We start from the raw sequence: 27951 nt of genomic DNA, 5'->3' as shown, positions 1-27951 counted from the left end.
CGATCCCGTACCCACCAAATACGGAGGATGCGGCAGGTCAGGGAATGACCACCGCATATTCCCAGCCCAGATAAAGGGTGAGGGTTGGCGTCAGGAAGGGCATCCGGCCGTAAAAATTGCATACCGAAACAATAAAAACGCTGATCCCATATAATAATGGGAAAAAGGCGAGGACAAAAAAAAAAAAAAAAAAAAAAAAAATTTGCACTTTCGAGTTCATTTCTTGGGTGGTAGTAAAAGAAGTAATTTGTTGGATGGTAGTAAAAGACCGGAGCATAATCTTCAGGTCATTTGCATAATACAACGCAGCACTGAACAAGAAGCCTGATACGGATGGAAGATGGGTATCAAATGCTTGTTTATCATGCTTTTACCCAGTACAAACAAATAATTCAGGCCTTTAGCTTGTGTTAGATTAAGCGCAGAGGCAACTAAGATGCTTCCGTACTTTGAGTGTTTTCTGGATGAAAAACCGAGGGCGCACTGTTATTTATTTATTATTTTTTTTTCTCTGAAGGAAACCCGTGCAACCCTCGGATGAGACTGACTAAGTCTACTACTGTGTAAAAAAAAAATCGTACGTCTGGATGATAATCGAACCAGTCTTTTTCTATACAGTGCGGAAGAACAGTAATGTATATCCACTGCGCTTGCCAAAGAGAGCCTTAATTACTTCAGTGTTCATTAATTGAATTCATAAGGAAATTTATGATAGGAATATTATCATAAATCGACAGTATTCACAATATGCCTTAAATTGCAAACAGAACAAAAACAGCTATGGTGGCGGACACGCGGACATACATAGTAGCATGCCATTGAAGTTTTCAAAACACACATACGCGTGTGCAGAATACAAATATGACATACTTAAATAAGTGAAAGAGATAAGTGGTCAGGAGGGAGAGTTAATCTCTTATCTCTGTCTATCTGCTATGGCCCAGCAGGCTAATTTAGCTAATGGAACGCTGTCCACGTTCCTTCGTAACGCCGCAAATAAATGTTCCCAAAGTGTCACGCTGCTGACAACAAAGCCTTTATTTTGCCTGAAAACATTCAGAGCGCCCAGCTGTACTGTGTGACCAGCTTGTTTAAAGGAAGTTTACTTGCTGGGAACATTTCAGAGAAGCTACAGAAGGAATCAATCAGATGCACGAACACTCAAACTCGATAACTGCGTGTATGTGTAAATAAACAAGTCAGTCTTAACTTGTGCTCGCTGCATTCGCGGACAACTTATTGGAGAAAATTGACAGGTGTCTGAAAGAGTAAAATTGAATATTTTAACAGCGCCATCTACGGATAGGAAAAACTCAAACGGCCACTCCTTGGAAGCACAAAATATTTGTGGGTTCTGAGATTTAATTATTATGTCTATCAGTCTTGCATTTTATGTTCAGTTAGTAAACTCCGCAATCCCGTGTTTTAATTTAAGTCTTTCGGTCTACAAAAGATGAATGCATTAGTATAATTTGATATAGATATTATGATAACTAATCAGCAGGTTGATTTTGGTAACATTTTGATCAACAGCACTCTGTCACAGTTGTTTTCTTAAATTTTTTTACAATATCATTCATATTACATACGTATACATGTGTTTACGTACATACATATATACATTGTCAAAATTCGTGCATAAACAAAAATTTTCACATGAGATATGCTTTGTGCAGAATTGTACCAGCCATGTTTTTTGAAGCTATAGTGTGGCCATCTACTGAGAAGATATGATACTATAAGAATTTGCCAAGTACTGTATTCTTCAGTTTCTTCCCTTCCATTTTATTTTAATAAATAATAATAATAATAAATTTTCTGTTTATACTCCGGGACGACCAAACGGTCAGAGGAGTTCACAAGATAGACGGATTACAAGAAACAGCACCATATTCAGTAGTCACGGACTTGAACCCTGGTCACTCAAGGCACGTGTACTTATGCACCCGCGCGCCTGACTACTAGATTTTATTCCGCTTCTTCAGAGCACTTGTAATCATCCTGTTTCATTTAATTGCAGAAATGTATGAAATTAAGCCATAATTGTTAGAAAAATTGTAATAGTATGGAAAAAACTGAGTTATACGAGTTAAAAAAAATTACTCTGTATAACTTATTTGTGTTTTGGTAATGAGTTATACATTCTCATCACTGCAAAAATAGCTATAGGAATTGATATTTTGTTAGTGCTGTTAAATCAGTAAAAATTGATTGCATTAAACGTTGATTCTCTTGGTTAATTCAATAGTCTTGGAAAAAAAATAAAAAAAATTCGCAGCATTTTCTTGATTGGAGTACCATTGGTCTTATATTTAGTGTTATTATATGAGCACAATGTGTGGTGTTAATTGAACATAATTATTTTTAAAGTATTAATGAGCATTAATTTTTCATCAACATGTTAATTATTTTAGTGTTAATAGGTGGATCGCCGTAGCCGAGTGGTCAGGCGCCAGGGTGCGTTAATACATGTGCCTTGAGGACCTGGGGTTCAAGCCCGTGACTGCTAAATAAAAATAAATTTTCTGTTTATATTCCTGGACGACCAAACGGTCAGAGGAGTTCACAAGATAGAGAGAATACAAGAAATAGTACCGCAGTCACGGACTTGAACCCCGGTCACTCAAGGCACGTGTACTTTTACCCTCGCGCTTGACCACTAGGCTACGGCGGCACATGCGGTGCTGTTTTCTGTATACTCCATATCTTGTGAATTCTTTTGACCGTGTGGTCGTCCCTGAGTATAAACAGAATATTTATTTATTTTCTTGATGGTTTTAGAGCTGCAGAAAAGAGAATCTTTATTGCAATTATATGAATACAATATAGATAAATAAATAAAGTTGCAACTGTCTCATCACGTCTGATGTGAGCCCCTGGCCCCAAAAGCCAGGGGCTGACATTAGACGTGATGTGTACGTGACGCGACGTCATGTATAATTAAATAATTATGTACACAGCAAATAAAAAAGTATATTAAAAAAGTAACACGTTATTATGATTCCTAGATAATGCAGTATTAACTATATTTACATGCTGCATCACGTAAGGTTATTTTTACAATAATATACACGAATGGCACTCATACCTTCTCTGTGGAGACGCATCGATGCACTTTTGTTTAAAGACCCGTGTTTGTGGAGACACTTTGTTCTACATAACAAACGAGTTTTGTCGTAGCACAGAGGAGAACTTGGCAGATGGTGTGAAGAGGTGCACAAGCTTGTCATCATTGGCTTCTGTGATTCGAGCGAGCTGCTAAGACCTTTTCCCTATAGGTTTAATTGGAGCAAAACTTATGTCGGTATCGAGGTGCTGTACTTCTGTTAGCATTTGATTTGGGAGGAAGCGATCTGAGATATGAAGTCTCCGATGCTTCGAGCAGATCATCGGAGTTGATCAAAATTCTTGGACAAAAGATTTGGTGTGTGGCCATCGTAACTGTGGCTACCAGTCGCTGTACTTCAGTAATATCAGGTAAGGCGTATTTAGTGTCACACGGCACCAGGGGGGTTCCCCCATTTCAGCGTAGTTTACATTGTGGGTGTACCAGTTCACTGGAAATGCCAGAGATTTAAAAGTGTATGGATATTGTATGTGTAGTGTCATGTACCGTTGTTCATCTGGTCGTTTAGCTGCTGGACCCCTGCTGAGGACCAACGTTGCCCCACCTTCGCCTCGTGGAGGCAGACCATGAACCCGGTAGTTTTAGTTTCACTCTGGCAGGTCCTGCCACCTAATTTCCTGAGATTTCAGTGGCTAGGACCTTAAAAAAAAAAAAAAAAAAATGCGCGCGCTCTTTTATATGATGTACTTACAGACAGATCCACATATATGCGACACATATATCCCTCATCGTCGGTTTTGATGATCGTTACGTGAGGGGGATACCGCTTGCATAATAAGGGCCGAAAATATGGGCGAACGGTAATTTGGACATAATTAAGTTTTCGTGTGTGTGGGGCATTCGCTGGCATAAAGATAGTTGGTGTGAGGCTGAAGGCTGGGGGTTTAAGGTAGAAATATATGGATGATAGTGTAGGCAACTCCAGAAGTCAGTGAGACAGGCCCATGCCTCACCAGGAGAAAGTAGGGGTCGCAGAGGGAGGGGTGGAAAGGCACCAGGCAAAGGAGCCCGGTGCGATCGCCAACAGGCGTCTGCAGGAAAACTGTACATAGACCTTGCTGGTGGTGTCCAATCTGGTGTCATGTCCGATTTGTCATCCGTGGGACCGGGTCCCGTCCGTGTTAGTCCTTTACCTTAGTGTAGTGCATTTCCTAAGTCTTCCAGTTCTCAGGAATGTGTCTTGTTCACATAGACCCGGTGGTGGGGTATCCAAGTTTGGTAGTCATCTCCATTTGTCATTCATGGGTCCCGTCCATACTAGTATACTTTGGTATAGTTTGTTTCCTGAGTTTTCTAATTCTTGGGTGTGGGTCATTTCTGGTGTCCCAGTCCAAGCGAGCTGAGGAACAGATCTTCTTCAGCTGAAGAACAGATGTTGTTGGTGAGGTTGGGTAGTTTTGTTCAGTATTGGGTAGAAACTTCTTTGTGATGTCTACCTTTTGAGAGGTGCTCCACCTTTCCTGCCATGCCTGCTGCAGGTGAGTTTGTATCCTCTTCTTTTCCACATTTCTCTTTCTGGTTAGGTCAACAGTGAACCCCAGAAAAGTCTGTGGGGTACCTTTTGTCTAGGTAGTACTTTTTTTTTTTTTTTAATTCATTTATTAATTACACACAATATACAGTCTCAAGATTATGTACATCAAAGTATATACATGATTTATATACAAGATATATTTACATATAATTATATGCTCTATACATATCATTAAACACTCGTGTGTATAAGTGTGTTCTTCAATCAGGGTAGCTCTCAGGCATAAGCCCAACTCTGCCTTGAAAAGTTGTAAATATGTAGTCTTTACAAAGCAGGCCTGGAAAAGTATGTTAAATTACCTAGGTCTGATTTTACTGTAGCGCAATTCGCGCATGAAATCCCGCACCCACTGGAGGTAGTACAATACCAGTGAGTGCCAGCAATCCCGCTCCCCGGGTTGCCCATACCAGGGAGCCAGCAGGAAAAAAATAAATAAAAATAAAAAAAATATATATATATAAAAAAAACAACAATAATATTCAATAGTCTGGATGGCACAACTATAAACTTCAAAAATCACAGTTCGACTAAATATTTCCTCATTTGCTGTTCTACATGCACAGGAACTTCCAAACCCAATAAAGGTACTGTCCAGCAAATCTCAAACTATACGCTATGGATAATAGAACCATTAGAGCAACAGACCCAACCCAATGAATCAGGTCCAGCATCCCAGCATCCCAGAATCCAGAAGGGAGTATTCATGATCGCAGCACAAAAGACAACTAACCAGAGCACCAGACTCAACACCATGAATCAGGTACAGCACTCCAGCTGCTAGCCAGAGGTAGAAACCAATAGTGAAAATCCATGAAGACAATCCAGTCACCAGGTTTGCCTCTCAAAGAAAGGCTCTAAGAACAGTTCTTCTTGCAAAAACAGCAGCTGAAAACTCCTGAAATGAATTAAAACAGTCACGATTTGCAATAAGTAAATGTACTGTATCAAACGATAAGCCAGGAATATGTGCCAGCAAAGTCTGCCTTTTGTCTTCATACACCTGACATAAAAAAATACATGCGTCCAACTCTCCTGTTCGCCACATGTACAGAAAGGATCTGTCTCTAGGTAGTAGCATAGTGTTTTGTGAAAGGCGCCACCTGTGGTTTCCCACATCTGCACCATGGTACTTTGTAAAGATGTATAGAATCTTTGTAAAAGCCAGAAAAAGTGTAATGTCTGGTTTCTGTTAGATTAGTGTTATGTTTTGTTGTTGTGTCTCTGGCTGCTTGGCCGCTGAGCCCCTAGTGGGACCCCACGTTGCCCGCCACCACCACTGGGAGGTGAGCCAGGCTGCCCATTATACTCTGGCTGGCCTTTGCCAGGGTTGCCTAAGCTTCCTGACAAAGGTCAAGTGAAAAAAAAAATAAATAAATAAAATAAATAAATATTAAAAAAATAATAATAAATAAAAAAAAATAAAAAAAATAATAAATTACTAAAAAAATATATAAAAAAAGTGGGGGGGGGGAGAAAACAGAGCAGGAGTACGAGTTAGAAGGAACAGAAAGAAGGAAAGGAAGACGGACTGAAGTTAAGGAGCAGTCCGCTCTTTGTGAGGTGAAAATAGGGGTGTGGGAGTTAAAGTAGCAGGGGACAGGTGCCCCTGCATGATCACCAGAGGCCAATGGACTCTGTATCCCGCACTCAGAAGTTCTCCAGAGTGCCACCAATCCCGCACCAGAACGGTGCCGGCTGATCCTACCCTATAAGGGGTTTGCAGCAGTATCCCGCACAAGATTGGTACCAGCAGTGTTCCTACCCTTAAAGGATTAGCAAGTTGTCAAGGCAGTGTCCTCTAGCGGAGAAGGAGCTAACCCACGCCAGTCTGATTCTGGCCTTGGGCAGCATGATCCAATGTTGTTCTCATTTCAGCAATCTTGGCTAGCCTCAGTGCGAAGATTTCCTGCGCATACACAGTTACGTGTTTTCATCGAGCAGCAGCGAGGACTCTTGGTTACGTGGATTCCTTTGAATTGCGGTAGCAAACTTGATTCTACTGTTGTCATAGGCAGGGTACTCATACATGAGATGCCCCCAGCACTTCTTTTCCACAATGGCACCGCGGGTCTCTTTCAGTCCCCATAGCTGTGAGTTTCTGACGGAAGGGGCCGTCTCCAGTGATAATAAACGTCACGTGCAGACCAGGTGAGAACCAGGGAGGGGGCTCTGGGTGAGTATGGTTTATAGTTGGGAGGAATGGCCTCGTGATGTCTCCTTTCTACGTGGTTTCCCAGCTCTGTTGCCATATCGCTTGTAGGTGTTGGGTGATTCTCCTCTTCTCTATCTTGGGGTCATTTGCAAGATCCAGCTGGAGATTTACTATTTCAGCTGGTGTTCCTTTCCTAAGGTGGTAATATAGGCCTCGCCTGACTACTTCTAGGTAGAGTGGCTGACAACCTGTTAGAACTTGCAAGGCAGGGGTGCTAACAGTGCGGCACGCCCTACTAATTGATAGCAGCATGAACCTTTGAATTGTATCCAGCTTCTGTTTGTTTTTTGTTAGTGTAGCTTGTCTATACCAGGTGGAGGCACCATAGCAAACAATCGGGACATATCCTGCTCTGTATATGAGGGTCAGAGCTTTGTGCTTCAGACCCCAGTCGGCTCTGCTCACCCTCCTGATCATGGCGGCATACTTCCGGATTTTGGTGGCTAGATATTTCAGGTGGTTATGGAAAGTAAGACCCGAGTCAATGTAAATACCTAAGTATTTAACCTCTGTGTACAGTCGGATGGGGGTGAAGTTTAATTTCATCGTAGGTGGTCTTCTAATTTGTAGTCTGCCCTTGAGGAGAATGGATTTTGTTTTTTCTGCCGAGATGGTAAGGTTGTGCAAGGCTGCCCAGTTCTGGAGCTTCACAAGCGCCGCATTTGCAATAATTTCCAAGGACGACCTAGTGTCCGCATGCACCAACAGGACAAGAACGGGCCAAGCACAGAGCCCTGCGGACATTCCCAGTGGATGAATCTGGTAATTGTCTGATATTTGTTAGTAACTCGTACTTTTCTGTTGGTTAGATAAGACTTCAAACTGTTATATAGATTTTTAGAAACATTTGAGTGCCGAAGTCTCCGAAGAACGCTGGGCCACCACAGGCGGTCGAAAGCTCCAGCAAAGTCCACCAATATAGCAAGAGAGTACTTGAAAGCTGAGTGCGTTGCTTGGGTGATTAGATTGTTGATAGCGTCTTCAGTGCTGCAGCCTTTTTTAAAGCCATATTGTTTTTCTGAGGAGAGTTGGTGTTCCTCGTAGCAGGCAGAAAGTCGAAACAAGAGTAGACGCTCCAGTAGTTTGGCCATCACGGAGACTAAGGCAATCGGGCGATATGAGGCTGGGTTCTGTGGTGACTTGTCCGAGTTTTTCAGAATTAGTTTTATGGTTGCAATCTTTCATGAAGCTGGGAAGGTGCCCTCTGCCAGGCACTTATTCTGTAGGCTTAGAAGTATAGCTGGGCAGGCCTCAGCGAATTTTTTGAGAACTTCTACTTCCAGCAGGTCTGCACCTGGTGTTTTTCCATCTTTCATCTTGTTAATTGCCAGGTCCATCTCAAAGCCGGTGAACGGGGGCTCCACCGTTGCTGTGTGGTATTTTAAATTCTGGTTGATAATTTCTTGTTGCTGTTGCGTCAAGGGTGCCTCTTCAACAGGGAAATGGTATCAAGAATGTTATTTATAGTGTCCTCCCAGGTATAGGTGGAAGTACGGTCTATTTTCAGTGTTGTATCAAGCATATTTTCAGTGTTATTTATAGTGTCCTCCCAGGTATAGGTGGAAGTACGGTCTATTTTCAGTGTTGTATCAAGCATATTTTCAGTGTTATTTATAGTGTCCTCCCAGGTATAAGTGGAAGTACCGTCTATTTTCAGTGTTGTATCAAGCACCTCACCACGTGGTAATTTATTAGTTACAATTTAGGCCGCGACGTACGATTTCTAAGTCCAGCGGGAGAGTGTCAGCGAGCATCTGCAGAGCATGGGCACTCATCGTGCGGCAGGCGCGGGAGATGGTTAGGAGGATGGACCGGTGAATTTGGTCTGTGATAGATACGTCTGTTTACTGCTGTTGTAGTTTTTTGCAACCATGCACTGGATGCGTAGGTGATGATCGGAGTGAAGATAGTTTTGTAGAACAGTTGGGGGACTCGCTTTTTCAAGCCCCATTCTTTACGCATGACCCTGGCAACCATGGCTGCGTAGCGTCTTATTTTTTTCACGATATTTCAGATGGTTCTGAAATGACAGGTTTTGGTCCAATATCACGCCTAGATATTTCAGTTGGCTAGAGAATTTGATTGCTTCCTGCCCAATTTTTTATTTGCGTGGGGGATATTTTGAGTTGGTTCCGGTTTGCCCATTCTTGAAGAGTGGTCAGGGCCCGATTTGCGTGGACCTCTAACGCGGCTCTTGTGTTTGCCTGTATCGTCGGAATGAGATCGTCCGCGAATGCCTGAGATTGTACTTCATGGAGATCGATGTTAAGAAAGGTTTCCAAGACGATATTCCATAGTAGTGGGCCAAGGACCGAACCTTGAGGGCAGCCCCGATGGACATGCCTGGAGAGTATGCCGTAAAAAAAAAAAAAAAAAAAAAGTAAAGTGCAGCCATTACCAACCCACTGCAGGATGGAAGCCTCCTCAATAATTCATGCTGAGGGAAACGGACCATAATCTGCCACGCTGGTCCAGTGCGGGTTGGCAGATTGACCGTATTCAGCAGTCAGTGGCTTGAACCCCGGCCTACTCAAAGAGCGTGTGCTACTGCACTCCCGCTCCTGCCCACTCGGCTACGGAGGCCGTAGGGGGCGGTGTCTGTGATGGTTCTGTTGGTTAGGTAACTTTTGATGGTGTTATGTAATATCAGGTAGTCGCAGCATCCCCGGTGAAGTAGCTAAGATTGTAGTTCTGTCCTGCGGTGGCTTTGGCGCATCATGGCCTAAGTCGCCGTTGCGCCATAAAAACCTAAATCAAATTAAAATCAAATCTGTCCTGCCGTGGGAGGCACACTTTCCGCTTAGCCCATTTAAGGAGCTCGAATTCTGCAGTGAGGATTGGCTTCTTCGTTGTAGTATTTGCTGATCTCAAACAAAAAATTGTTTATTAAAAAGCCCGTATAAAATTATATAAGGAGTTCTCAACCTGTAGGTTGCGAGCGACTTGGGGGAAGAATAGTCGAATTTTTATTTTTAAATTTTGTCATGTTTTAAATTTCATGGATGGATGGAGTACGAGAGTGCATAACAGCCCGAGGCTTAACCGACCAAGACACCGTGAACCGAACTTTATGGCGGGAAAAATTCCTACCAAAAAATAACTTGTAGACTGAGGAAAGTCATTGTAAATGGAAACACGCCTTTTGAAGAAGGAGAAATTTTAAATTTGAATTTTTAGTTTATTTGGTTTCAATGAAACTGTTTTATTTTGTAAGGTTAAAGTAATATTGTTTTATTTAAAACAAAAAATAAATTTTCTGTTTATAGTCAAAAACCGGCCTCATAGGGTCAGAGGAGTTTACCATGTGAGAATACAAGAGCATCACCTTCATTTTAGCAGTCATGAACCATAATCAGTTCAAACGCGCCTGTACCGTTTGACAGTTGATTTTTGTCCATCTGTAATCTAGTTTGTCCATCTAAAATAATTAGTTTTATTCATGTGGGGGGACAAATTCATTTACCATTGTAGTAGATCGCGTATCTCAAAATTTTAGAACTCCTGTTATTAACTCATAATTAGTAAATTGTTGTTATTTGGTTTTTAGGAGCATTAGCAACTAAGGCCATATTGCTCCGGGATATGCGGTGGTCATTCCCTGAATGACCTTTCCGCATCCTCCGTATTTGGTGGTGACGGGCTCGAACCCCGGTCTAATCAAGAAGCGTGTGCTACGCACTGCTGCTCCTTCCCACCTGGCTACGGAGGCGCCTCATATAATTAGTAAAATTTTCTTTTCTGATACTGGTCCAAGGAGACTACAGGAGGTTATTTTCATTGTATTTTTTATTTATTTATTATTATTTATTTATTTATTTATTTTTTTTTTTTTTGCAGACACTATTGCACTGTTAATGGTCCGCGCATTTTTTATTTTTTATTTTTTTTTTTTGGTAACATATGGGCCCAGTCTCTCAAATATATGCGCATTGATGGCCACGTACGTTTTTCCATGACCACAGTGACTGGCATATTTTCGGCATATGCTGGATTACCCAAGTACAATGAAAAGCAAAGACTACCACAACAGAATGTGTACTTGAGGAGGGTCACTTATTTATTGAATTATGAGTGTACATAACAGGGAATAACCTTCAATAATAATGGAATAGATAGCATTTAAGATCTTGCACAACAATACAAGGCTCTTTTACACTAATTAATAAAGGCGAAACACTCCGAAAAATCACATACAATTAGAAAACTCTTTTCCAAAATTCAGTCCGCCGTCACAATATAGGCTAGACATTTAATTATCCTTTTGGAGATCTGGATTCAGATTCCGTTAAAGAATTGAGAAATTCTTAAAGGCTCTTTAATTAAAGCTGTAGTTAGATGACCTCTGGAGGAGGGATAAGGTTATTTCTGGTAAGTATGGCTGGGTTTTTCCGATCCACACAACATGTAAATCGGCAAGCGAAAACATACAGGCATAATATAAGTGATATTAAGTGACTTGCTATGACCAGTCAACAGTTCAAAAACAAGTACTCAACAAAAAAATAAGACAATACAAAGAGAATATTACGCATTAAAATTATAAACAAATGCATAATAATAGGATGTGTATCAGTGGCACACACAGAAGAAAAGTTTAGGCAACTTGGTTGCCTATTCACTCTTCAAAATTTTCTTCGGATAATCTCCGGAAAACAGTTTCTGCACTTTCTCGCTGAGGGGAAGTACAAATAGCTTTCCATGTTAAGGGTTGTTAAGTATTCTTTGCGATAAGGGTTAATATGAGGACTACGTGTGTGTGTAAAGCATCACTGACGGCATAGAAGACGAAGCACTATGGTTGAATCTCCGTTCTCCATCAACCATCCGTAACTGTTCCCATGGGGTTTCCCTTCTTCTTACTCCAGCAATTTTTAACTCGCCAAAGTTTGTAGCCAACATCATTACCTCTTCTAAGCTAAAACCCCTAATATCCCTTCTCTGTTCCTAAACCACAGGACTGGGAGGGGAATGCGGTGGTCCTGTATAGAACGATAAAAATCTGTTTCTTGAATGGTGAAGAAATCCTGCATCTACTCTTCTCACCATTCGCTTCGCGCACTACGAAGATACCTGGTGACCTGCCACGCTTCACAGCGTTTTCACATCCTGCGCTGTAGCTCTGTATTTAGCCTTCTTTTTCGTAGCGCGTGAATGACGACCTATGCGAGATACTTCCTTGCCTGTAGAACCGTAGGTCGAGTAGACTCATGTATCTGAGGTGTGAAGATAGTTGGCATGATGAGCTCCCTGCAGTCTCCGTAATTGTGGCATAGGTTTCGTGCACGGGAAACTCGTGGAAGATATAAAGGTGATCCGTTTTGCTTAGCTTGTTGAATTGGTGCTAATATTAGACTTCTGTCGCATCACTGGAAAGACAGGTAAGTGGGAATACTAAGCCTTGTGCATGTGTGTAAGAATTTTTGTGGAATTATGTATGTTAACACACATCTGTTGCTAAAGTTAAATTTTGGAATGTTCTTTAAAAAAAGAAAATTTAATGGCAAAGTAAGATTACAGCATACATTTTGATGTTTATAAAGGGGTGAGGAAGCAAAAAACACTTTCTGAAGGAAATCAGAAATTGGTACTTTTACCGCCTGTAGCATGGCCTCGTTAACAGGGAAGCATGGAAGCAAATACGTCTAAGTATTAGCTCTAAGGAGTGGCAATTTTGATGCAGTTATTACTTGGTACTTTTATTGCAGTGGGGAGGGGTGGTAATTATTTTCGTGTTTTGCATACAGGTGCTCAACTGGCTCTGCATGAAACGTTTGGTACATTTAGCATGTAGCTGGGGAGAGACCAGAAATCCTATCGTAAGTGAATGACTACGAGAGGTTTGTGGAGGTATCTTAAAGGTTTTTTAAGGTTTTTTTTTTTTTTTGTTGGATTAATTACCTGCAGAAGTCAGACTCTCCCCTGTTAACGTCATCAGCAACTTTAAAAATACATAATTATGTACTAAACAGGGAGAAGTCGGAACATATCCATCCGTCCTACCGATTATTTTTCAGAAGAACCGTAATAACATAATTTCTGCTTGCAAATAATAATAAAAACTGCAATTAAGGTAGTACGTCGCATAGTAACAACGGATAGAGAGATAGTGATAGTCTGTTTCATGTAGTTTATGTATTATTTTTGACTGTTTATCCAAATTATTACTATAATAAAATTGATCCTTCCATAAATTCAAGTTAATTGATCTATTCGTTTGAGAACCTAACGCTTGCTTTATTTGTGACAAATTGTACAAAATAAAACTATTTACTGAACGAGCCGTCTTTGCCATTTTTGGTTAAGTCAGTAATATACTCTTTCACTGATAAGCGGAAAATTTTTATCATTCAGTGAATGACTTGAATGCGCAAAATACACGTCACAAAGATGGCTCGAATATGAATGATAAATTTTTTTTTTTTTTATAAAATTTTTATTTGCGCTGTTTCAATAATACAAACATCGTTTACTTTTGCGATAATCTCATTCTGAATCTTTACTGTGTGAAAGTGTGTCCGTGAGTTTTGTAGACTTGTTAGGTGTATACTCTATCCTTAAATATGCATACGGTGCTGATTCACTTCTTATGGTATCAACTATCCAGTCCGTCTATCCAAATTTGTCATAAACAATCAGGTAATAGTTTCCATCCATATTTGTTGTGAATTGAATTAGTGCTGTTACAGTCAACTCCTAGTACGTTATTATATGAGCAACTGATCCTTCGAAAGAATTAATCCCCAGAGTCACAAAGAAGCTAAGGCTATCCCGGTATAAAAGAGGCTCTTGCAGAGCTCCCAAATAACTATGGAGGCACGAAAGAACCTAAAACAGAAATGCGAATCCACGAGGGCTATTGATGTCTCCTGTGATTAAAACCAAATAGTTTTTGTCATAATTAAAAGAATGAATTACCTCCACATTAATAAATGTCTTAAAAATGAGCATTCTTGATAAGAAACTACTTAACCACGAGCTTGAGGCAAATATCTCTTAGATTCTTAAATGACATCGCTTCGCAGGCGTGTCTCGATGCTAATATTGATTAAAACAAAACTTGGCTACTGATTCTATTATTGGAAGCGATATAGATTAATGCTGTTTTTTGAAGTGATATGGATAACTATTGTGACGATCGTAGTAATACCACTTCCAACCTAGAAACAATTACTTTCAGCCCGGTATAATTGGCTGAAATGCAATTTCACCAACTGTAAAATCTGATAGTGGCAGCTGGCAATGTGGAGTTCTCCTAGGGGCCCTGCGGCCAAGCAGCTAGAGACAGAACAACAGAACATAGTACTACTCTGACACGAACCAGACATTACACTTTTTCTGGCTTTTACAGAGATTCTGTAATTCTTCACAAAGTACCATGGCTCAGATGTGGGAAACCACCAGTGGCGCCTTCCACAAAACACTATGTACAATCTGATTAAGAGATCTTAATCGACTGTTCAGTAATCTTGGTAACAGAATTTCATTTAGAATCAATAGACCTAAATGTAATACACATACTAGCTTACCTGGGCTCAAGTTGTTGCCTACTATACCCAGCTGGAATGCAGCTCCGAATATGATTCAAATAACGTAGATAACTTGCAACTTTTGCAATACAGGAAGTTCTGCCTTCCAAGCGAGAGAGAAACATTATCCGACAGCAGTTCTGTGCTTCGTTTGTCTCTAGACTAGCCCATCCCCGCACGTCTGGGCAGTGATCCAGGTGTCATTGTGGGGGGGGGGGGGCATGGCAACCAGGTCCAGATAACTTCGTAAGGGTGGCATGACGACCAGGCTTTTTTCTTTTTTTTTTGAGAACGCTTTCTGCGTTCTGTTTCTTTAATTTAAAATTTTGGTTAAGGAGAAGCATATAACCCCCCCCCCTCCCGAATACGCCCCTGCGTCTGTGGAAGATAGGCTCATGATTTTGATCACAACTGCAGAGCAGGTTTGCAGCCAATAGGCTACCGGTTACATACAGTTATTTATGGCAATATGGTGAGGATTTATCTTGATTGGTTTATGACTTCGTTGCATTGATTGTCCTGATGTCATTGAATTAGAAGTGTCTGTTCATACAATAATGCCTTTATAATGGCTCCGATTTGGTCATACATTAGTTTAGTTTATTTTCATACAGTAGATGAACATGCAACTGTCAATGAACCTATTGTTACATGCAGTCTTAAATGAGGGGTTGTTATGCGTCTTGCTTAGCTGGTTAACTTTTAACATTAAGAAGTCTTTCGATCTCGGACTTTCAGTTTCTTCCTAGAAGGGTCCCCCCCCCTCTCTCTCTCTCTTGAAGTGATGAAACTTTGTTTTGAAGACACTTCAAGTTATTTGAGTTATTTGGGCCATATTCGGAGCTGCATTCTAGCTGGGAAATAGTAGTCTGGTATGCATTACATTACATTCAGGTCTACTGGTTGTCAATGGAATTCTGTTGCCAAGATTACTGACCAGTCGATTAAGATTTCTTCATCGGATTGCACATAGTGCTTGATCTAAACATGCACAGCAACATGCAGAGGAAGACGCATAACAATGCCTTATTTAAGATTGTATGTAACAATACAGTAGGTTCATCAACAGAGTTGCATAAGCTACTGTATGGCCAGTCGGAGCTATAATAAAGCCATTGTATGAGGCGACACTTCAAAATTCAAGACTTCTCTTATGGAAATATAAACTGCCACCCTCAATGACATCAGGATAATCAATGTAACCAAGTTATATACCAATGCAAGATACAACTCCTCATCATATTGCCATATGTTACTGTATGTGACTGGTAGTTGTGATCTAAATCAAGGGTCCACCGGAAATTGTTAGCATCATACCCAACCGTATTAATATTGGCCAACTGGACCTAAACCCCGATGATATTGATTATGACAGCCAGGTCAATGCTTAAAGGCTGCCAGAAATGAACTGGTCGAAATCAGCCATCTCACTATCCTAAGAATTTTTTTACCAAAATCTGACAAGTTTGAGGAATAAGCGTTATACGTTGGAACAGATTGTTCTTTTTTTTTTTTTTTTTGGTGCTACTGACATTGTCTGCTTAACTAGGACCAGGCTCGAACCTCACAAAGAACAACTGATATTAGAACAACAGAACATAGCACTAGTGGCAATTGATACAAGAAAGCAAGCCTATACGTATAACATCAGCCCAAAAAAAAAAAAAAAAAAACACACACACTACCCACATCCACCTATTGACCTAATTTTCCTCGATCGTGTTTCACCCTGATTACTGTGATTAATCAACCTGCCAAATTTTGCATTTTCTGAAAACTTAAATATTAAGCCTGATATGCCTTCATCAGTATCGTTAATAGATATTGAAAACAATGGGCCAGCACTGAACTCGGGCGAACTCCACTAATTACATTAGTCCATGAAAATTAGTAGTAAGGTTTTAGGAGCATCAGCGACTAAAGGTTAATTGCTCCGCGTTTATTGTCTGTAAATTTCGTGTGTTCTGCGGTCGATTTTCGGGGTGGAGGGGAAACTAAGCTACCCTCGCCTGAGACCAATTAACTCAGCCACATTGTGAAAAAGGCCCATAAAAATTCCTCACGTCATCGACGGACTCGAACTCATGTCTTTTCCACCCGGTGTGGTGGAGGACGGCGATTCTACCAACTGTACTACCACTAGAGTACGAAGAGCAGTGCCCATTAATAACCACTCTCTGTCTTCTCTCACTCAACCATCACAGTAAAGAGCAGTATATTTCCTTTAATGCCACATTGCTCCAGTTTGTCTCTTATGTGCAACAGTATGAAAAGCCTTCATGAAATCCAAGTATATGATATCAAAATTATATTTTCCGTGCAGTTCCTTGGTAATTGCATCATATCATCCAGTCAGAGTGGAGAGACAAGATCGCCCCCTTAACAACTCCATGCTGTGACTGCAGTATAATTGCATTGCTGTGTAGATGGTCGTGAATTACTTCTTTAACCGTAACTCCATTATTTTCCCTAGAACAGGCGTTAAGCTAACAGGTATGTAATTACTCATGTCGCCTTTTGATCCCACTTTGTGAATTGGGGATACATTCGCACATCTTCAGTCCATAAGAATTCCCTGAATCCAAGGATGCTCTCATAATTATGGCTAATGGCTAGCTTACCGCTTTTGCTGCCTCCCTTAATATAATTGTATAGCCATGCGCCTTGGGCGCCTTTTTTTAATGTTTAGATTCAGCAATTCCTCTTCCATTTTTCTTTCGGTTATTAGATTATCAGAAAATCATTTAGCTCACCGTTAGAGTGTGATGAACTTCTGGCATCCCCTTCCCTAAAGAATTCTTCATGTGTGAATTTAGATTCAAAATACCTGTTAGTAACCTGAGCAAGGTCATCACCAGTTAACCTATTGACATCAAGTGGCCCAATGTGATCCAACTCTTTCCTTCTACTGCTAATATATGCATAGAAGTCTTTTCTGCTGTTCTTTGCTACAGACTTCTAGTAATCTGCCTTTTTTTGTGACTTTATTACAGACTAATTTATATATACCATAGATTTCTGAATCACCTGATAATTTATATATATCCCACGCATTTTTCTTCTCTGCCACAAGTCTCATCTAAGTCTTGAACAGTATTTCTTAGTTGGTATGATAAGCCTAGTAGCTGCTATGATTATTTCCTTGAATGCTTCCTATTTAGAATTTGCTGATGGTAACATCATCAGTTGGTCCCACTGCATATAATTTTTAAAAAAAACTGTCTGAGACCACTGTAATCATCCTCTACGAAAGCAAAAGACTTTTCCTTTACCCTTGACAGTGGTTATGTCTTTAATTAAATTACACATTAGTACACTGTGATCGCTGGCTGCCACCTAGTGGGTCTTTTACTTGCAGATTCTTAATACATGAAGAAACGCTTCTCATAACCAGATAAAGAGTATTGCTTCCTGTTGTTGCTTCTCTACATTCTGCTGTATAAAACAGTCATCCATAAATCTACTAAAGTCTTGCTAGTGTGTGAGTGACCAAATCACAAATTCCAGTCAACATCTGGAAAATTAAAATCCCCCACCACCTTATAAGACACTCTAATTTACCCACTCACTCTATATCTTTGTATGATTGTTTAGCATGCTTACTACAACAGCATACTACCCTGTGAACTGCAACTCTAGAACTCGCGTTAGAGGCGATGCTGACATTCTAATCGATATTAGAATGTCAACAACTAATGCCAGTCTAATGTGACGGTAACTGGCAGCTACCGATTGTTACTATTAAAGTTGAGTAACTTGCTTGATACAGTGGGTTTACATTCCTGCAGTAAATAGTCTGTCTAGTTGGATACTCAATAAGCCTCAAATCAGCCGCTCATCTAATCTGTGGAGACCTCAGCCTTCCTCCACAATTAAATCTTCGTCGCTCCGTCTGGAAGTTTCAACAAGCGGTGCTAACCACCTTGACTTGAATTTCTCATCGGCTAAATGCAGTATCGATACTGCATACCTCATATCGATCTATATCGCTTTGGATCACAATCCCCTTTTATCCTTTTTACAGCTTCAACACAGAATTTCCATATGCTCTTTCTTTACCCTGAAAATCTTCCCGTTCATCTTTTAACAAGATCGTTTAATTCTGTAGTGATATCTGCTGCCACAAAGGTTGTTACAAGTTCTCTGAAATTTAAAGCCTAGTGAACCCCAACCTTCCCAGACTTTCAATCAAAAACAATTGCTTCACAAATCGACTACATCGACCTTATAACTCACCACATAAGCCGCCTACTTTAACGTAAGAGAAATCAAGAAATTATACCAAGAAGACACAGGTGTGTGACAGCTTGCCATTAGCCAGTCTGCTAAAACTTCAATACTCAGTCATCCTGACTTTGAAGTGTGGATAGACTACATAGCTCGCTTCTCTGCCGAATGTCCTTGTAATCTCAAATTGTTTCGACTGGCACTCGCTCAATCAACTAACGTCAATCATGATCTCTAAGCAATAGTTAATTAATGCATCAATTATCTCAAACCCTCAAAGACAGAAGATGACAGTGCGCCACCATTTTACCATGAAATGCCTGAATAAATATATAATTGACCCATTGCTTGCTATTTATGATAATATGTTGGTTAACGAAATTTTGACCTCCAATAGGATTGTTTGTTTGTTTTAGAGTTTTTTGGCGCATTAGCATCTAAGGCTATAATGCGCCACCTCCAATAGGAATAACCATTATTATTCCTCTGCTAAAAATTCTCAATCTCATACTGCTAACCTCCCTTACAGGCACATAGCTACAGCCTCAACTGTTAAAAATTCTAAAAAAAAAATGTCCAACTGCATTATGCTGTTTCAGAAAGATCAAAGGTTACTACTCTTCTAGCCTTTGTCTCCGAATTCTAAATGAGTTTGTTTGAATTCCGAACTCGCCGTTGTCTACACCGACGTCCAGTTTGCCTTTGACAATCTAAATGTTAATGCTAAATGTGCTACTATATGCCACAGGGTTTAAGGGCTTCGGCTACCCAAATCCAATTGAAACCAGTTTTTGCTGCTAAATATTGGATGTGGAAATGGCAAAAAGAAAAAAAAAAAACCTGTTTTGTTTGTATGGTTTTTAGACGCATCAGCGACTTAGGCCAAATTTCGCCGTACATATTATGTCTGTAATTATGTGTTCTATTTTCTGGGCGAAAATCCCGAGTTTCCGGGAGGTGGAAAAAAAATAAAAATGCAACCCTCTCTTGAGACAAACTAACTCAACCACCTTGTGAAAAAGGCCCATAAAAATCCTCCTGTCATAAATGAGATTAGAACTAAAGTCTTTTCTACCCGGTGTGGGGGAGGACGGCAACTTTACCAACTGTGAGGTGTGAAGACTCATAATCTGCCAAACATAAACGCCTTCAGTATTTATGTTTCGAAGATGATGGTTATCAGCAGAAATATACTCAAATTCCTACGATCTTTCATAACGTTAAGGGCAAGTTATGCTATGGATAAAGGGATGGCGAAGTGACAGATGAGAGACAGTTGTTATCAATGGGCACTGCCCTTCTTGAATAAATGTTATTAGTTGGATTACCTAGGGTTCAGCACTGGGCCCGTTGTTGTTTTCAGTATTTATTAATGATAATCACAAAGACATAGAGCAGGTCAGGTAGTCTAATGTCTAAGTTTGTAGATGTCATGAAGGCTGGTAGGGTGGTTAATGAGGCCTACTCTTCTAATTTATCTAGATCTTGTTGGAGGACCGCAATTTTACCTCTGTGCTACCGCGAGGAGTGAGGAATCATCATCTGCCAAATATAAATGCCTTCGGCTACCCAAACCCAATTGAAACCAGTGTTGCAGTAGCATACCCTGAATTGGACTGAGAAGTCTAATTTATCTTGTTGGAGAGTGGCTGAGAAGTGACAATTGAAGTTTAACATTACAAGGTACTTCATATGGGTGTCACTACTCACAGATTAACTTGCCACATGTGCAAGTGGCATTAATCTGAGAATGAAAAAGATGTGCAGTCAGATATGAAGTTCTCTCAACAGTGCAGACAAGCTGCCATGAGAGCTCATGGTGTTTTTTCAATGATATACAGGAATTTTGCCAGTAGGTATAAGGAGATGATTATCCCATTGTATAAGGCAGTGGTTAGGCCACATCTTGTGTACAGCTGGAAGTCTCATTTCCAGAAGGATATGGATTTGTTGGAGCGGGTGCAGAGAAGAGCAACAAAATTAATGAGGAACAAATGGGTACTCTTACCAGAAAAGCTTCAGTTTTGCGAATGGCAGCGTCTGGAGACCAGACACCTGCGAGGTGATCTGATTTGAGGTGTTTAAGACTCTGAATGTATTTAGTAAGCGCAGTGCTGTTGGAATCTTTCCTCTTGCTCAGACCAACCACATGAAGGATCATCAGTTCAAATTAAGGAAGCATGGTTGTAGGATAGCTGTGCGGAAATTTAGCTTCAGCCAGCAGGTAATTGATTGTTGGAATAAACTTACAACTTAATGCTTTTTAAATTATTGTTAGAGTTCAGTACAACGAATTATTTTGACATTGTGAATGATCCTCATATTGTAGATATGGATATAGGGAGTTTCGATTGAAGAAAAAAAAATGAGTTTTAAAAAATACAGCAAAATAATTCAGTTTCATACCTGTTAAATTTCCCACATTTTTCGTATGATTGTGTTCAAATCCAGTTTGTAACTTATCAGCACTCTTTAACCCGAGTCCCGTCCCAAATAAAAATGGATGATGTGAGATGACAAATTTGTAATTAGCCATCCCACCCCTAACTGGGTAGAGAAATACTCAAATCGAAGAAGAGTCATATGCCAAAATCTCCAAAGCAAGGATGAATTTCCAGAATATCAAACAATCAGCTGTTGACACTTTCATGAATGGCCGGCTGTCCAGAGGCAAACTTGTGTGGTCAACAAGTCATACCTGCACCCCATAGCTTTTGATGTCCAGGAATGGTGTGACCACGTGCTGCGTTTTAAGAGAGAGAGATCACAGAGTGTCTGAAGTATATCCTTGGAATGAAGCGCTCAACGTTTATTCAACTATCAGCAACATCGAAATTTCCGAAGAACAGCTAATGAAAATAAACTCACTACCTGACAAGTCCACCATAGGAGCTGACGCAATACCTCTTTTTAGTCTCAAAATTGCTTCCTATTACATCAGCAGAGAGCTCACCCACCTCTGCAACAAAATACTCAAAAGAGACAGGCGCCTGCAAGCTGGTTGACTTGTGTCTTCCTGGCAAACGCCAGCCAACCGTGTTCCAGATGTTCAAATGTTCATGCTTAGATGAACACAGATGAAGGAACGCCTTTATTTTCCGCACATGGGCTCTGTGGACTGCGGGCGTGTATTGCAAGTTGGAGATAGTAAAGATTTGAATGCCGTGTAGATCTGGTGAGCCCACCCGTTGGCCCACATCAGCACCCAGAATTCTAGACCCCATAGTTTCTTGAGGTTGGTGGGAGGTGCGGCCGACCAAACGTTTCGAAGTATTTCCTGATTATTTGTTTGTGAGTTCTGCATAAATCTATTTTCATTCCCCAGAAGGCTCGCAAGGCTTTGGAATGCTGGGCTTCGATCTGTTGTTTAAAAGTGAGATTCGCGTCTAGGATTATCCCTAGGAACTTGACACTGTCTGTAGTAGTCAGAACCTTTCCTGCTAATTCCGGAAGTAAGGTATCAGCGGATGTCATGCGACTTGGAGAAAAGATGAGATAGAATAACTTCTGAGGATTAACTGAAAGTCCAAAAATATTGGCATATTGGCAGAAAGTATTAAGGTAGTTGTTTAAAGTTTCTGAGAAGGTTTGTCTTTCTTGTGGATCAACAACCTGGCGTTTGCATGGCAAGTGACACACAATACTATCAGCATACCACAAGAACGCTGGAACTTGATTCATAAGTGGAATGAATATTGCAGCGAATAGCAGAGTTGAGAGAGCACTATCTTGTGGGATTCCTACTTCTGTGCTTTTACAGACTGTGCTGTTATTCCATGTGAAGTGAAACATTCTCCTACTTAAAAGATTTAAGGAGTTTGAGTGTATTGCCGGATATTCCGTACAAACTATTAAGTAATGCAAGGAGGGGTGTGATTTGGACCGAGTCGAATGCAGATTTCATGTCCAGAAAAATGGTGTGTAGGTCCTCATTGTCATTCCAGGCGTGAAGTATTTTCTGCGATAAGGACTTTAGACTGGTTATAGTAGATCTATTCGGCATGGCATAATAGGTATGATCTGGCCTATGCGCAAAGACTGCGAGTGCAACGTCATTATAGATGCATTTCAGGAAGGGAGAGGCGATTGATATTGGCCTGAAGTCCGCAGGTATTTTCGCATAAAGCTTTTTTGGAACTGCCACGACTCTGCCTTCGCAGTACCCCCTTTCTGCTCGAGGCTACAGAGTTTCAATAGACACTTCCGAAATGTGACTTTGGACACTATTAATCGCTCAAAATTGACTTGGATCTATGGTCGATTGACAAGTCATATCGAGATGACATCTTGGGCTATCTTACTGTATGTAAAGGACAGGTTTGCAAGTGCCGGTCCCAGTATGCCGATGTCATTTTATGTTATGCTTAATTTGTAGTCTTGTTTTTATTAAGATTAATACCCTGTTCAGATATTTTGTCTTTAATGGTTAATTTGCAGCTGGACTTTGTATTTTTGTGATTGGTCACTTGTATAGTGAATGTTTTTGTAAGATTCCTCTGGTTATCTGTGCAGAGAATAAAAAAATGTATACCAATTAATTTATTAAAGAATTTTTTATTATTATTATTATTATTATTAAAACTGTTCACTCGTTTCAACTATAACAGAGATAATTGATTGGGTTCATACAATTTCATAATACAGTAATTCTTATAATTATAATATACTTTCAAAACGGTGATCTTTCAAACAAATATTTTTCCTTTGTAGTGTTTTATTATTTGATTTTTTTATTATTGGTTTTAAAGTCGATATTTCAGTAAAGCGAAAACTGCTACTTCTGTATACAGTATTAGAAAAGTGCAACATATTTTAACGAGTAGTTCTTTTGAAATATTTTTCAGCGATTTCATTAAAATGAAATTTTTTTTTTTTTGGTACAGCGACATGGTTCATAACAGCTTCAAGAGGTGCCGTTGTGACAGAATTTTATTGTATATTGGCCAACTGGTCTTTGTCTAATTAGGGCCGTTCCTGATAACGTAAAGTAGACACATCAGCAAAACAGTTTCAAATGATTTTGAATATGCTTGTGTATTTTAAAGACATAATACTTTCATTAATTGATAAGTTGGGGTGATATCATTGTGCGTTTGGAGAGTGGTGGAGAATATTATGTAGGCAAATCTTCTGAATTTCTGCTCTTCTTCAGAGCATAAATTCATTTTAATCCCAGAAATATAAATTGGAAGGCCCACTTTGAAACTATGATCTATTTATTCGTACTTGGATACCATGGTTATAAATCTTATTAGAAACTTGTTTAAAAAGAGAAATCATTGCTCGAACTAGAAATGTTAACAAATGGAATGCTAACGTTCCCCCCCCCCCACCCAAAGTGTAAAGATAATTTTTTTTCAGAAGTTTATCTAACACTTGTAAACATTATACACCAGTTCCTATTTGTGTTGACATTTGGATACAATGAATATTTATCGAACCTGTAATCAGCAGTGACCACCTTAACGTTTTAGAAAACTTCTAAGTTTAACAATTGTAATGCTTGGAGTTTAATTTTAAAAAGTAACTTGTCCACCAGAACAGGTTCCAGTGCGTTTCTGCCCAGTTTGAACGTTGAAGAAACCTGTTCATTTAAATCACTAATATTAAAATATATTTTAATATTAAATTGTTAATATATACAAATTTGTATTAACAATTTAATATAAATATTGTAACAGTTTAATAAAAATGAACAAATTTGCTACAAAACAAGGAGAAGAAATCTAGTACGTCTTGAAATATTTATACTGAATTTGTGCTCTTGACTGTTTGCATTAGAATTTGCTGAAAATTGTTAGCATAGTCTGTTAGCGAGAAAGTAAGCGAAAGTGCGTGTTAGCATATCTCATATTAGTAGTCTCGCAATCACATCGGTATGGTCCCTCCAGTTTTATAATTAGCAGCGTCATCTATATACTGTGTGAAAACAAAAGAACATCCATTATAACACGTCTTCCTGACTAAACAAAACCTTTGACCTTATTTCATTTAGCTTCTGAAAGAGAGGCCGGCGAAAATTGTAATCAAATCGTCAACGAAGTTCTCCTCTCAGCGTTGTCGACAAGGCCACGGAAGTAATCACATCCGACTTGTTGCATGAGTGACGTCCATAAGAGGGATTAGCCCACTTCGCGATAAATGGAGTGGACAATGACACAGCCAATTTATGCTGCTAGTTCTTTACAAGTTTGCTGGAGGAACGTCTGAAGTGTACAAATGTACTGGTGGGAAGGGAAGATGGGGAAGCCTTTTTATGTTTAAACCATCAAACTATCAGTACTTAACTTAAAGTGAAACAATTTCCATTTTGCAATATACTTAATAACTCTTAATAAATCTAACAATATACTATAACTCTTTATGTCGCATGCGTCCAGACACACACAAAACCACAATATTTAATGTTCATATTAGGTCACTTTCTTCACCATTAATAAAACCGGATTGCAATTTTTCACTTAACAAGCATTTCACTTTTTAAATGCTTTGTATGTGACTTCATCACGTCCGTCCGACCGCATGTGAGAACTCGATTTCTTGTGGACAGAGCTCATGAAATTTTATATTCCGCTTGGTTAGAAAGATTTGTAGAGCCTTACCAAAATTTATTAAAATCGGAGTAATAGAAGTTTGGATATATTATTTCGTTGTCCGTCAGTCCGTACTCATGTAATAATCCGATTCTGGGTGGATGGATTTTCATGAAATTTTATATTTCGCTCTGTTAGAACGATTGTTCAGCTTTCCTACATTTCATCACAATCGGACAAACGAAACGGGCAATTATTTATTTTTTTCCCCCCATATAGAGGGTGATTCAGTACCAGTGCGACAAACGTGCAGAATGTGTAGGGGGCACAAAGATGAATCACATAGCATTGCAGGGTCCGAAATGCCTTCGTCATGCGGTAGAGCACGTTGAACAGGAGGTCGCGTGAACGGCGATCCCGCTGGAAGTCAGCATTTGCGAACCGGTTCTCGAGGCAGTAGGATGGACGAGTATTCAAACGTTGAACTGGCCCACATGCACCTCGCGTATGGAGCTGCGGACTGTAACGGGCGCGCCGCTCTGCGCTTGTACAAGGAACGTTTCCCGCACAGGCGTTCTCCTCATCATATGATTTTCGCATGTGTGCACAGAAGGTTATGTGAGACTGGTTGTTTCACGAGAGGTACCATGAATCGAGAGCGAACGACAAGGACGGCAGACAATGAGGAGAATGTCCTACGTCTTGCAGAAGGCAATCAGAGTAAGAGTACTCGAGCGATAGGCCAACGATTGGGTATTTCCCAATCCACTGTATGGAGGATACTGTCAACAAACCAAATGAGTTCACACCATCTGCAATGCGTCCAATCATTGGAGCCTGCGGATTATCCACTCCGGAGGACTTTTGCTACTTGGTTTCTTCAACAGAAACGGTTCGCAAATGCTGACTTCCAGCGGGATCGCTGTTCACGCGACCTCCCGTTCAACGTCCTCTACCGCATAACGAAGGCATTTCGGACTCTGCAATGCTATGTGATTCTGATTCGTTTTTGTGCCCCCTACACCTCCTGCAAGTTAGTCGCACTGGTAGTGAATCACCCTGTATATCACGAAATGAATACCGCATATTATATTTATTGCCGCTGTGTGCCGTTTGGAGTAATGAATGAGAAATGTGACGGATACACAGAAACGACATGTTCTCGCTTAAAAATGGTTGCTTTTTTTTCCCCTCTAAGTCATATTTTGTTATTACTATTTATTAACGTGCCTGAAATATAACGTACTGCAATATATTAACTAACTTGTTCTATTTCTGTCTGATGAACATATTGATGGCGAAGTAAATTTCTCTCGATCTGAAGTACAATTATATGAATATATTATTATCTTAGAAGGTTTATGATATAAAATTTTTTTTAAACTAAGCTGTATTAGGCTTCTTAAGATTTGTGTTTAATTTATGAATGTTATGGAATATTTAAATTTAAACGTTTCTACTTTCTGACCTTCCTCGTCTGTTTTACAAGTATCGGTATTCTGGTCATGATTACGGAATATTGTTTGAATGTGTGTAATATATATATATATATATACACACACTGGTGTTCAAAGAAAGTGCATCACCCCTTAAAATTGCAATTGTCGTCCGAATAACGTAAGTATATCGGAATATTTCTTACAGGTTGCATCAGATAAGATGGACACGCGTAGGTGATGACGTAATATTGCATCAGCTGTTACTTTCAGCTATATAAGCACCCTTTGCAAGAGTTGCAGTCATTCCTTGTTTGTCAGGATGGCGAGTTACGTGCAGTTGACGCCACGAAGAAAGAGTGCTATTGTTGCTTTACGTGAGGAAGGATGTTCTTCCCATCATATTGCGTTTTGAAGCTCTTATGCCTTAAAAACCGTAAAGCTTCGTCTGAGGTGAAAAGGGAATGGGAAAAATATACAGGAGTGATAGCAAGTGCAGTATTAGTCAGAAGACGCCTCTTCAAAAATGGACTTGTAGCTCGTCGTCCTAAGAAGCCCCTCTCACGCAAAAAATGAAAAAGGCCTGATTAATTTGGTGTAAGGAGCATGTCAAATGGACCCCCGAGCAGTGGAAGTCAGTTATTTTCTCAGATGAGAATAAATTCAACCTGCGTGGCTGTGATGGGAGACAAACGATTCGCCGTAGACGTGGTGAAGAATACCATCCAACTGTATGGTGTTTACAGTGAAATTCCCTACCAGCCAAATGATAAGGGGGGTGCATTTCTTATCGCGGTGTAGGTCACTTGCAGTTTATAAAAGGTTCCGTAAATACCAATGGATACTTGGCTATATTGGAGGGCAAATTGCTGCCAACCATTAGAGACCATTTCAACTAAGTAACTGCATCTTTCAGGACGACTCTGCTCCTTGTCATCGGGCGAAAAGTATAAGTAATCACTTCTGTAGTTATTTTAGCTTCATTTCTTCATTAGAGATTCGACAGTAATGTGTTTACATATATTACAGGTGAAATAATGATTGGAAGAATGGTCCATTACAACTGTTGGCTGGCCAGGAAACAGACCGTACCTGAATCCTATAGAGAACTGTTGGCATCGTGTGGAATCTGCAGTTGCCAGAAAGAAACCAAAGACCTTTCGGGAACTTTAGGATGCCATGATTCGTTTGTGGAACCACGAACTATCAGTTGATTATTTTCAGAAATTGAACTTGCCAATGCCTCGACGGACGGTGTGCTGCTGCTGCTGTCATCAGGGGCAGAGACTAAATATTAGTTTGCACCTGGTGAACATTTCATTTTGTTTTCCATTTAAAATGATAAACTGAAGCAAA

The 27951-nt window shown here is 40.0% G+C and overlaps 1 protein-coding gene across 7 annotated transcripts in view; it reads left to right on the top strand.

The window, feature by feature from the left end:
* The window catches only part of LOC150086883 (uncharacterized), a 791472-nt gene that overhangs the window by 207926 nt on the left and 555595 nt on the right, over positions 1-27951 (top strand). Inside the window, exon 1 of one of the 7 annotated variants that reach the window (XM_090371656.1) lies at positions 12091-12251. The exons of the other annotated variants lie outside the window; for them this stretch is intronic. The gene's annotated coding sequence lies outside the window, so the exon portion shown is untranslated. Of the gene's footprint in view, positions 1-12090; positions 12252-27951 lie in introns of those variants that run through there. 7 annotated transcript variants of the gene reach the window in all.

Source organism: Mastigoproctus giganteus, chromosome 4, assembly GCF_048544385.1.
Source record: "Mastigoproctus giganteus isolate SK-2022 chromosome 4, ASM4854438v1, whole genome shotgun sequence".
In the NCBI taxonomy this organism is placed as follows: domain Eukaryota; kingdom Metazoa; phylum Arthropoda; class Arachnida; order Uropygi; family Thelyphonidae; genus Mastigoproctus; species Mastigoproctus giganteus.
Note: the sequence above shows the minus strand (reverse complement) of the source record. Positions and strands in the feature narration are given on the sequence as shown.